The 12,259-nt window shown below is 43.8% G+C and overlaps 1 protein-coding gene across 1 annotated transcript in view; it reads right to left on the reverse strand.

Annotated features, from left to right (window-relative positions):
* Nucleotides 1–1,404: 1,404 nt before the first annotated feature.
* raly (RALY heterogeneous nuclear ribonucleoprotein) overlaps nucleotides 1,405–12,259 on the reverse strand; it is a 99,474-nt gene continuing 88,619 nt past the window's right edge. Inside the window, exon 9 of the mRNA XM_068704511.1 lies at nucleotides 1,405–6,821. The gene's annotated coding sequence lies outside the window, so the exon portion shown is untranslated. The remainder of the gene's footprint in view (nucleotides 6,822–12,259) is intronic.

Here is a 12,259-nt window from a genome sequence, read left to right on the forward strand (position 1 = left end):
GAAAATTGCTGCTTTATTTTGCTATATCAAGCAGTAAGGTGCCAACATTTCAATGGGTAACGATTTATGGTAGATTATTCCTCTATGGTCTGCTCTCAGTAGAGCCACACTCTCGCCCTGTGTGACTGACGATCCTTCGTCACCATGAACCCACACACCGTGGTTTATTTTTCACTCAATCCCACATTCACCGCCCTGCCGTCAGTCGCAGTTTTAAACGATTTTAACAGTTTGGAACATGTGGTTAACAAAACCCCCCAAAAGCAACAAAACTACTTTGTTAGGTTTAATGATAAACATTATGGTCAGGCTTGAAATGACTACAAAATTAAAACATGATCTGTCAGATTACTCTTGACAACCGTTCATCCAATCGCTCTTGGCTGGTGTTTGGCTGACACTGACGTACCGACCTGCGATGGAGAGGCCTTTACGATACGATACCGCGGGTACAAACATGTGTCTGTAACGTAAGCGTGCAGCATGGTCACAACACGCTTACGTTCTCCTGGCTTTATGTTGCTATGGAATTGTAAAGTAGACGACACCGTCACAATCTACACCAACCGCTGCTTGCGAAGTGCATCGGTACAAAAACAGACAAATCACGTCAGTGACGGAGCATGAATGTGAATCGTCTCTGCAATTTAGCTGGTGCCCAAAACTACAGCGGGAGAAGATGCTGGAGCCATGTCGTAAACGTCTCGTGACTGTTGTAGAGTCACTGTTAGTCTTGGCCTCTCTTGATTTTCTGGGCTGCCAACAACCGATATTCCTCCCAGCTCTTCAAATACAGATTGGTTCGTAGCTGCCCATCTGCGCGTGATCCACCCTTGCATCGCGCTTTCAATTAACTCCAATGTAAACCCACCCAGGTCACTATTTAGAGCAACTGACGTGGTATAAAGAGCCAGAAGGTGCACACAGGGCGAGTGAGACTTGAGGTGGAGCGGTCAATCAATCACCAAACCTTCGTGCCGGAGAAGGGAGCTGTTCGTTTACCTGAAAGTAAACGTTGGAATTTTGCCACGAGAGCCGATAGTGCCGTTAATCACGTGAGTCGTTAGTGTCATTAGTCACTCTTGAGTTGTTAGGTCAGGTCAGCCGCACTCTTTTCTTAAACCTAACTAAGTGGTTTTGTTGCCGAAACATAACTTCCTGTAGAAACATACGTTTATTTTGAAAGACACAATGCATGTGACGAGCAGTAACTGACACGTCCAAAAGTCACATTTGAAACATGGTTTTGATAATAACGTGTATCTACTGCACAGTGCACAATGCATTCCTGTTGCTGTGAGTGAGACGAGATGTGGAGAAGACATTTCCAAGAGCTCAAAAGTTAAAAAAAGAAACTTGAGATTGAAAACTTCACCACCAGATATTTCAGTTCACGGTCAGTAATCACCAAAGTTCCAGCCTTTTATTTGGATTATTTACATGTGTTGTAAAGGCCTCTGGCACCCTCTCAGTGCAGACAGAGAAGTCAGCGTCATCACTTTCATCACACAGTATACACAAGTCATTAAAAATAACAGCAAAGCCTATTTAACATCAGCATGTAGAAATCAGACAAGAACAACGGGCGAAAGATGGGGAGAAGATGGAGAGAAGAAACGGGACAATTCGAGGAAGAGGAGGAGAGAGAAAGGTAAACAACAGCTCAGATTGATTCTGTTCTTCCACTGAAGGATGGAGCTCACCTTTACATCAACCGACGTCTACAAAAATGCATTGATGTGTGATTATTCATGTGTTATAACAAGTATATACAAGGATGTACAATGTTTAGGCTGTGCAAAGGTGAACTTCATTCAGATCTCGTTTTTGGGTTCGACTAACTTCTCCGTTAGTAGGAACATTCATAGACGTGATGAGTCGTGGTCAAACTTAAGTCAATGAGCCTCCCGTTCCAACCATGTCCTACATCAGCAGCCCTTCCTGTGCCAAGAACTCCTCCTCGTATCGGAACGTGGCGGTCGTGGTTCTGAAGATCACGGTTTGGGTTAAATAAGTACGTTGGTTCTGCTTTATGTGATGTAGGTTAAGTAAGTACACAAACTGTGTAGCTCTTTATACTACGTCATCTCTCTTTCCTCCTTTGCTCAAACCTAGTTCCTACAGCGGTAGAGGTTCAGCCTCTCAATCAACATTACAATGGGTCGTACGCTGCTGCTGAAGATGACCTATGGGGTTGTTTTATATGGGGCAGGACAGTCTCTCGTTCTGTCACAGAGGAAAGGGTGGAAGAAGAAGAAGAAGAAGAAGAAGAAGAAGAAGAAGAAGAAGAGACCTGTGTGAATCCCTTCTGATGTTACTTATTTCTTTCATCTTGAACAGGAGAGGAGAGGTTCAGGTAGAGGAAGAACAAGAAGGAAGGAAGACAGGAAACTGAAGAAAAGAGAAAATAAAGATCACATGAAATAAAAGTGAAAGACAAAATGGAGCAGGAAGAGGCCGGGATGAAAGGGGAAAGGTATAAGAGGTTTGTGAAAGAAGGGGACGGACGGCAAGTCAAGAAAATAAAAAGGTAAAACCAGATAAACACAAGAACAAAATGAATGTGTCAGAAAGGTAAGGAAGCTGGTCAACATGTTTGAAGAAGAGAAAAGGAAGAACTGGGGAGAGGGAGTGAAGACCGAAGGAAGGAAGATGAGATCAGAAGGGAACAAGGAAATGCAGTGAGAGGGATTCACATTTTCAACAGCGTTAAAGCTCCGTCCACCTGTTCCACACCGACAACTTCCAACTTTACCTCCAACTCATAGTGATGAGCTTTCACAGTCATGCAACGTCACCCAATACCTTAAGATCAAGACGTCGTCGTGTTTTGGTTCGTTCACGCAAAGGCCCTGAAGAAACACTTTCCTGATCAACGTTCTACTGCAATGAGCTCCAGCATGATCTCAACACTCCTGGACATCAGTCTTTTATTTCACACCGGAGATTCTCTGTATTTTAATGAAAAATGTTGCCATTGTACATTTCTACGATCCCGGAATACGTTGAATGTCAATGTTTCTGAAACCCAAATATGTTTCAGAAATATTCAAGTCAGCCCCGTATCACACGTGGACAAACGCACACATGCTGCGCGGTTAACGTTGTGAAACGCGGTACGTTAAGGCTTCAACACTTCACGGTCGAGGGAAAAGAAAAGATCGTGGTTTGTGTTTTAATAATGTCGTAATAATGTGATGACGTGATAAGAGATCAAGATAAACTTTCTTACATTACGTCACGTAACAAGCGTGAAGGAAACAGAGGTCTCCTGGGTGAAAGGCCTGCGTTTGTTTGACTGATCCACCAACGGTGCACTCTCTTGCTTTTTATACTCGTTTTATACTCGTTGTTAGAGGTTTGACTGATTTTACTGATTCAAGATTTTACTGACTCAAGTTTCCAGGAGTCACTCACTAAAGAGTCAAACGAGTCACAGATTCACTAACGTTAGCGGAGCAGCAAACACACAATGCAGCATGAAACAACTGTGAAGTAAAAAAAGAAAACTCTAAACACCATTAACGAACTTTTGGTTTTTAAGGCTTATCAGTTTTCACTTACTATAAAGGGACACATTAATATTCATGGACCTTGTGAGTGGGCGATCGATGCAGTCAGCCCATCAGCGCCGGGCTGGCAGAGCAAGTACCGGGTTGAATGAAGCGTCTTTGAATGAAGCGTCTTTAAATGAAGCGGTTGCTTCTCTCGCAGCACGAGGACTTCACCACTCGTCGTACTTCATCACTTGCTCTGACCGATCTCAGAAAACGTAAACGTTCAACGTATCCGTGGTTTAACGTACAACGACATCATCTTTCATCCTGGCAGCTGATCTGTGCCGTTCTCCCTGGTTTGTATCGAGGCTGTTGTCACGCATTTCAAACAAAGGATTTTGCAATATTTCATTCAACACATTATGAAATATTGTATTATGACAGCTGTGGGATTGTTTGCTTGTGTTTCCAGGCTGTACAACACTGCCCTGGTGATCATTATTAATCTCTACACTTTAACTTTGATTGTTGCTTATTTAATAACACCTGTTTCAGGTGATATTAAAATACCATATGTTCAGGGTCTTTAAGGAGTAAGGAAACACTGGTTGCTGGTTGTTTGCTGCCAATCAATGTAATGCTCTTCAGCAGACTTCAGATACATCAGCGCTCTAATGAGGAGAGTTTTGAAAAATAAAAAAAATAAAAATTCCAGAGCTTGAGCCGCATTTCACAATCTTCAACAAGAAAGCTAGTAAGTGTTCCTCAAATCAAGATCAGCCTCACATCCCACCTGAACGGACCCGTGACCAGAACATCCTGAGTAGAGCTACTGACTGATCCCTCGTTAAGGTTTAACTTTCATACTGAAGAGAAGTGAAAACTGCAAGACGGACATGTGGAATATAAACACGGCAGTAATGTTAATGGACTAAAACAATGTCCGACGTTTGTGAGGACAAGCCAAAACAATAACAGTAATAGTTGCATTATAGTACCACGTCCTGAGGAGACATGAATAAGTACAGGCGTTGGCTTTCAGTGAGGCTCTTTTGGCAGCGATCGCTTCATCTCGTTACTCGTGAACCCAAAGCAAACAACAGGCTCAGCAGAGTGAGGTCATCACGCCAAACAATAGAGGTTTTGTTATAATTGTATAAAAGGTGGATTTGAACCCTTTTATAATCCCATTAGGAAGGTTAATGTGCAATAAAAGCCCACATATTATTTATTCATAACTCACAATTAAATCAAATGGATAAGTCATCATTTGAGAAACAAATGAACACTTTAACAACTGATAATACAACTTTAAGACAATGAACATGTGTTCTTAACTTTTAAAAGCCTAAACTGTATACATAACCACAATGTTCCTGTTTAACCTCTGACTCCCAAACCTTTGATCATAGTTAACGTGAACGTACGATAATAGATAAAGTGAACCTTTGATCATAGTTAACGTGAACGTACGATAATAGATAAAGTGAACCTTTGATCATAGTTAATGTGAACGTACGATAATAGATAAAGTGAACCTTTGATCATAGTTAATGTGAACGTACGATAATAGATAAAGTGAACCTTTGATCATAGTTAATGTGAACGCATTGCTTGATAAGGGGTGTTCAGGGACTTACATCTGTGTTTTTAAAGTGCGAATTACACTTACTAATGTGCAGTAGCCTGTTCATTCTGGTAACTGTTATTTGCTTGTGTGTATTGACTGTGCTGGTAATTTTAGAACTTCATCTATTTGAAGCCAGCTTTCATCAGATTCTGTGATTGTTGGCCAGTCTGTATGAGTAGCATGTAAATCTACAAACTTCAGATTTGGCGTTATTGGGTGGAAGATGTGAGCGCATATCTGATCGAATCGACCACAAACATCCTCACACGATCTAATCTGTGTCTTTTCCTTAACTTCCTGATATTCTGACGCGAGGGTCCACGGGACAGAGGACGTCCTAGGTTGTAAAGAGTGTAGAGCCCTCTGAGGCAAACTTGTGATTTTGAATTGAATTCAGCGTTTGTAAAATATTCCTCCTCCCTCTTTGTCTCCTCTTAAGAAACTCTTAAGCCTCATAGGATTCCTCCTCCCTACCCCGACATCATCTTATCTTAAGCTCTCTTCAGGGTTTAGATGCTTTGTGAAGAACTTTTATCTTTATCAGAACTTTGTCTCAACTGTGAGGGGATTCTTTTAGTACTAGGAAGCTTTGTGATCATGAACCCTTGATGATCCCTGACGTCCTCTCCGGTGGTCTTCACCATGTCACGTCACACTGTGGGTGGAGCAGGAAATATGTGGAGTCTTTTGGCTGTTTTTTGTTTTTCAGGGCCTTTAGCACTGTCGAGTTAATGAAAAAGGAATTGTCTTGAAAAAAACGTCATAATTTAAAGGAATTTCTTAGAATTATGACAAACAAATATGAACCATTTAGTGGAAACTCTCCATATATAGAGCGCTGGATTATATGATTGCCTGGAGACGTATGTCACAGTTCTGTTGTTTAACTTGAGTCGCTGCATTGACTGCATTACTTTGATTGGAAGTTCCAGTTGTTTGTAGTTCTCCTGCAGTTACAACCGAACAACAGGAAACTGTCCCGTGTTCCCAGAAAGCAAAGGGTTTCCCATCAAAGACTTGTTTGATTATTTTATGTGATTCAGCCTAAATTTGCAATATTGCGCATCAACGAATATCACGAAGCTCAGCCCGTCACTTTATTGTGTCCGATTAGTTTTTTCCTTTTTGTATTTCAAAAGGATTCAAACCGACGACGTCTCCGGTCGACTAACCGGCTCCGCCTCCGCGTGTCGCCCGTTCGGTCGTCCTGCAAGAGGTTCTGATGAGCTCCAGCGTTCCCAATCGGCCGTCAGCTGCAGAGCTCTTCAGTGTGTGTGTGTGTGTGTGTGTGTGTGTGTGTGTGTAAAACGTGTTGCTCTAAGATGTTTCGACAGCGGCCTGCTGTTTTACTGTCTCCCTGTGGCTCTGACACAGCGTTGAGTCCGTCTCCGTCACTGAGCTCTCTCTTCTCTGTGTGTGTTACTGAGTGTAACTCATCAGTTTATGGTGTGCTCTGGCAGCACCCTGCTGTTTTACTACTTTACAAAGTGTCACGTCTGTCTCACTACTGTGTGTTTCTACAGTGTGTGTGTGTGTGTGTGTGTGTGTGTGTGTCTGGATCCTTGCTGTTTGATGGCCTCCTGTGCTGTTATCCACTTCTCTGTCTGTCCATGGCTCTCTGTCTCTCTCTCTCTCTCTCTCTCTCTCTCTCTCTCTCTCCTTCGTTTTGTCTCGTCCTCCTCAGTCCACACTACCTGAAACACAAGAGGACAAATCATTCACAACAGGAGCAGAGAAACAAAGTGTGAACAAACGTTTGCAGCCACAATCACAACTCAGGATTACAGAGACGGACCGTAAAGCACCAGAACCGGTGAGGCCGCACCGACACACCGTGGTGTTTGACCCGGATGTCAGAACGCTAACGCGCTCACAAGGACCGGTGTTTACAAGTATGACGTTTGCCATATTCACTACCTGAGTCCGATGGGAATGCCATTGGCTTTGCAGGTATTCGGTCAGAAACAAAAGTTTTGGACAAAATGTATGTTTTACAACTAACATCATTACAATTCCTCATTTACAGTAACGTGAATGCGTGCACCAGATTTCATGGTAATGCATCCAGTCGGCCTAGTCGTGGAGACATTTCACTCTCTGCACAAATGTGAACCTCATGTTGGCGCGAGAGGAAAACCATCAGAACCTTGCATGACTGGACCTCATTCATGTCACTTCATGGCTATAGTTGTTGAGATGTTTCAACCTGGACATAAGTGTTGGAACGACCAACTGACTGACCAACTTTGAAAACTATAAAACACGATGAAGTGAAATATTAAGATTTACATGTGTGCAATCATCGTGCGATACAAAGAAGTGCTCATTGGCTTCAATGAATAGAGACATCACACTCATGCTATTTGTTTGGACACACATTCTCTAGTTATTAGCTATTCAGTTTTGTGCCAAAAACTGTAAAACCAAAAACCACAAAAACAAAACACAATCACGAGGCCGTGTTTCATTTCCAAGTGGGCGAAGAGGAGCATCGGCACCACGAAAGCTGCAGACTCACAGCGCTCAGCATGTTTGAGATCGTTTAATGGAAACCACGTGTATCACTGCAGCACAACATTAACTTTTGATCCCGGTCCTGACGGATGGGGTCCCGGCATCTACTTTTTGTCACCACAACCAGCTGGAGAAAAATCTGGGTGGACTTTATGGGTTATGCCCTTTAAAATGTTTACCATACAAAATGGTTAAGGTAATTGGTCATGTTGCTAAATGTGCTTTGATGCGTGTCTTATGTCCCTATTAAGATAAAGGCTCCTCTGTTCTGTCCTGCTATTGGATCATTGTTGGTTCCTTTAAGGAGGTTTCAGTGATAGTCAGGCTTTGATGGAGCAGGATGTGGAGCAACAATTCTTCTGACCGCAGATTATAGACTTTTTACTGTGGAACATGGAATAAAACTACGTTTAACTACGAGCCTCATCATTGGACAGCTAAGAGCACGTGAGTTAGACGTGGTGGTCTACAGGAGTCAGAACCCTCTACATCCTGCAAGAAGTGGCGATAGAAGGACGGTAAAATAAGCTGCCACTACAAACTGGAGTGTATTCACAAAGTTCAAACGTAGATACTCGGCATGCACAGTGACGTCTGTTACAATCAAGACGTGGCAGCGCATCATCCGAGATCAGAAGGCTGCCGCCATCCATCAATTTAACTGCCGAACCACGACCGCATTACCAACGAAGATCTGACCTCCTTCCAGGACCTCCTTCTGGTCCTCTGGGAGGCGCTGCGGGTCGAGTTCATGTCACACGTCACTGTTGAGTCTGAAGTTAATCACAGACCCACTTGTGCAGAGTACACTTCTGCGTATGATGCTCAGGACGCTGTATGAATGGAGTGAGCATGTCGGGAGAATAGTGAAGCAAAGAATAGAATATGATGCTGTAGCAGCGAGATTTAATGTGAGGTATTTGACCTTCTTGACCTCTCAGCGGTGTCACACTGGCACGAGGGAATGCATGGGAAACATGCGCACAATGATTTGAATAAAACAGGATGTAACCCGTAAAACAACAAAACCTTTCGGAAATATTTACACACTTTTTGATCAAATGTTCCCTGAGAAAGCATCACCAAACTCAGACAGTTAGTGAAAAGGTGGTGAGAGAAGTGAAGAGTTTAGGAGCTTAAGAGACAGACATTGTTTCTGTGAATAGAGCTGTTGGAGTCCAAACCAGAGTGAATATTGGACATTTATCAAACATGACTCAACAGAATGTTGATGTTGCTCTGCGTCTAGATATGTAAAAAGGCAACTGTTTGCTCAGATATCAACTTTGACAGGCTGAACACAGCTCACTCAACTGTGTCTGCTATGAAGGAGATTGATAGACCGCTCCATGAACAACTCTCTATAGAAGGTCTCTCTACAGAAGGTCTCTAAACAGAAGGTCTCTAAACTGACGGTCTCTAAACAGAAGGTCTCTAAACAGAAGGTCTCTCTACAGAAGGTCTCTCTACAGAAGGTCTCTAAACAGAAGGTCTCTAAACAGAAGGTCTCTCTACAGAAGGTCTCTAAACAGAAGGTCTCTAAACAGAAGGTCTCTCTACAGAAGGTCTCTCAACAGAAGGTCTCTAAACAGAGGTCTCTAAACAGAAGGTCTCTCTACTGAAGGTCTCTAAACAGAAGGTCTCTCTACAGAAGGTCTCTCTACAGAAGGTCTCTAAACAGAAGGTCTCTAAACAGAAGGTCTCTCTACAGAAGGTCTCTCTACAGAAGGTCTCTAAACAGAAGGTCTCTAAACAGAAGGTCTCTCTACAGAAGGTCTCTAAACAGAAGGTCTCTAAACAGAAGGTCTCTCTACAGAAGGTCTCTCAACAGAAGGTCTCTAAACAGAGGTCTCTAAACAGAAGGTCTCTAAACAGAAGGTCTCTCTACAGAAGGTCTCTCTACAGAAGGTCTCTAAACAGAAGGTCTCTAAACAGAAGGTCTCTCTACAGAAGGTCTCTCTACAGAAGGTCTCTAAACAGAAGGTCTCTAAACAGAAGGTCTCTACAGAAGGTCTCTAAACAGAAGGTCTCTAAACAGAAGGTCTCTACAGAAGGTCTCTAAACAGAAGGTCTCTAAACAGAAGGTCTCTCTACAGAAGGTCTCTCTACAGAAGGTCTCTAAACAGAAGGTCTCTAAACAGAAGGTCTCTACAGAAGGTCTCTAAACAGAAGGTCTCTAAACAGAAGGTCTCTACAGAAGGTCTCTAAACAGAAGGTCTCTCTACAGAAGGTCTCTCTACAGAAGGGCATGGCAAAGCTGTAAATCTGTCTTCTGCTTCAGCACCACGGACAGCCGACATGATCTCAAGTTGTCAAACTTGTCGTTGCTTGGTCGGGAACGTGGTGTCGATACGTTTAAGTTGTTGATTCAAACACAAACACCTTGCTCACCACTTATCCATCACGATTTACTGTTTACATTTCTAATCCAAATGTCAACTTAAGTATCGATTGAAACAAAGATGCGGATGAGTTTAAACTGCAGTGACATGATAGAGACGGTGAAGGATGCCTTGTGTGTCAGCGTCAGAGGACATGCTGGGACAGCGCCGTGGATTCATCAATACACAACACAGATGTTTCAGAGCCGTGGTCGGGGCCATAGAGCCTGACCTGCACACGTTTTAAAGGATTAATGAGTCAGGAAGACTACACCGACACATTCAACTCAACGACTCCACTTCCCCTGCAGGGGCTGAAGAGGAGGGATGATGAGGGGGACGGCATCCCCCATCGCTCTATACGGTGAAGAACGGTGCAGAATCCTGCCGAGACTCTCACACGTGCAGAGGCTCACCTCCCGTTTGAGGCAGGTGTACATGGGCAGAGTTTCCCTGAAGCGACGTATTGAAGGAGCGTTTCCGCTGCTCTTCACGCACTTTAAATCAGTTTCACCTTTCACATACAACTACAGCTGGAGATCCCAAAGATGTTCTTCATCAGAGGAGTTCACCGTCAGGGTGGAGGGTTGAATTCCACTCGTTGGACCAAAGTATCCCTACAAACACTGATGTTATGTTACTGTCACATTGACATATGCTTTACAGGGCCGCCACGCCCTGTTTCCTTCCCTCTGTTGAACTACATGAAGCTCCAGTTCCTCTCACCTCATCACTACTGTGATCCCCTTTGACCCGGCTGGAAGTGCACACCTTATTCTGAGAGCTGGACGTCAGCCAACGGAATGCACAGGCAGTGTACACACAGACAGTGATGTACTCAAGGAGCCCCGCGAGTGATGCTTTTTCTCCACCTGCACCTCGGCCGGGGAGCCTCGCAGCGGGGCTTTCTCCTTCTCTTCCTTCCTGTGATTTGCTCACAGTGAAGGCGTTTTTAATTTTCACTCTCTCAGGACCTGCCAGGCATCCCAACAGTGGTGGCAGATCAGAGAGGCGTTGCGGTTGGACCCTGAACCTGCACACGGCCTCTTAAGACGTCTGACCAGCAAGAGCTGCCGGTCGGACTTCCTCCGCTGTGGTCTTGCTTTGGATCCCTTCACGTAGGCGGCTTTTTCCGACCCTGGAAAACTACACCCGTGTCTCACCGGGACCAGGTTTTATTATTGCATCTCTGAGTGCTTTACACCAGTATGCTGCTGAGAATGCTGCAGCACAAAACAACATCTGTCTCTCTCTGTCTCTGTCCTCTGTCTCTCTCTCTCTGTGTCTCTGTCTCTCTCTCTCTGTCCCTCTCTCTCTCTCTCTCTCTCTCTCTCTCTCTCTCTCTCTCTCTCTCTCTCTCTCTCTCTCTCTCTCTCTCTCTCTCGGGGTGAGGTACTGATCCACAAAGGGTCATTTAGTGGATAAAGTGTTCCTTTAAGTCATTCTTCAAGTCATACGACACGCCTCGCCAAAATACGCAGCGGTTCTGCAGAAGGCCGGTGAATAAAGAGTGAACACTGGACCTCAGAACAAACAGAACATGACAGACAGACCAGACAGTGATGATTCCACAGCTCTATCTTCCTGAACTGGGAGTTTAGTTTTCACATGAATCTACTTTGTCCAGTTCTAACCCTTCCCTAAAAGAACCCTCTCATGGCAGAACCGTGCACCCTGAACGTTCTGTTTGTTGGTGATGCTCTCTCTCACTTCTTTGACCTGTGGGCCTCGTTTCCTGTAAAGACCTTCAATTAAAAGCAGACAGGCTGCTCAGTGAAGAGCTGGTGGAATCCATTGTTCACCCACAGAAGAGGGAAATTCAGAGAAGAAAGGGAAAATTGAGGGAGTGTGTGCAAGGTTTGTGAAAGAACACAGAATAACATGGCATTCCTGTTCCTCTAAAGCTTAAGACCACTGGTCTAGACTGGTCTACATCGTCCAATCACAAACAGTAGTGTTAATATTTGCTTTGTTTACATTTTTGATCTTTGTTTTGGTAAATTGTCCAAAGAGATAGTCTGAAACATGAATACATATGAGGACACCTCTTGTTTAATTCAAACTCAATTCATTCAACATGTCTTTCCTCTGAGGTTGAGGTTTACTTTCTCTTTTCTAAGACGCGTCAGCTTCCACTACAGCGCTCGTCATCACAAATAGAAACCTCCGGGACTTTAACAAAGTTAAAAAAACGATTCATTTGTCAGCATGTAGAGAACTACAACTCCCAGGACAGT

Source organism: Cebidichthys violaceus, unplaced genomic scaffold, assembly GCF_023349555.1.
Source record: "Cebidichthys violaceus isolate CVI_PGR_0920_01 unplaced genomic scaffold, fCebVio1.0.p SCAF_93, whole genome shotgun sequence".
NCBI classification, from domain to species: domain Eukaryota; kingdom Metazoa; phylum Chordata; class Actinopteri; order Perciformes; family Stichaeidae; genus Cebidichthys; species Cebidichthys violaceus.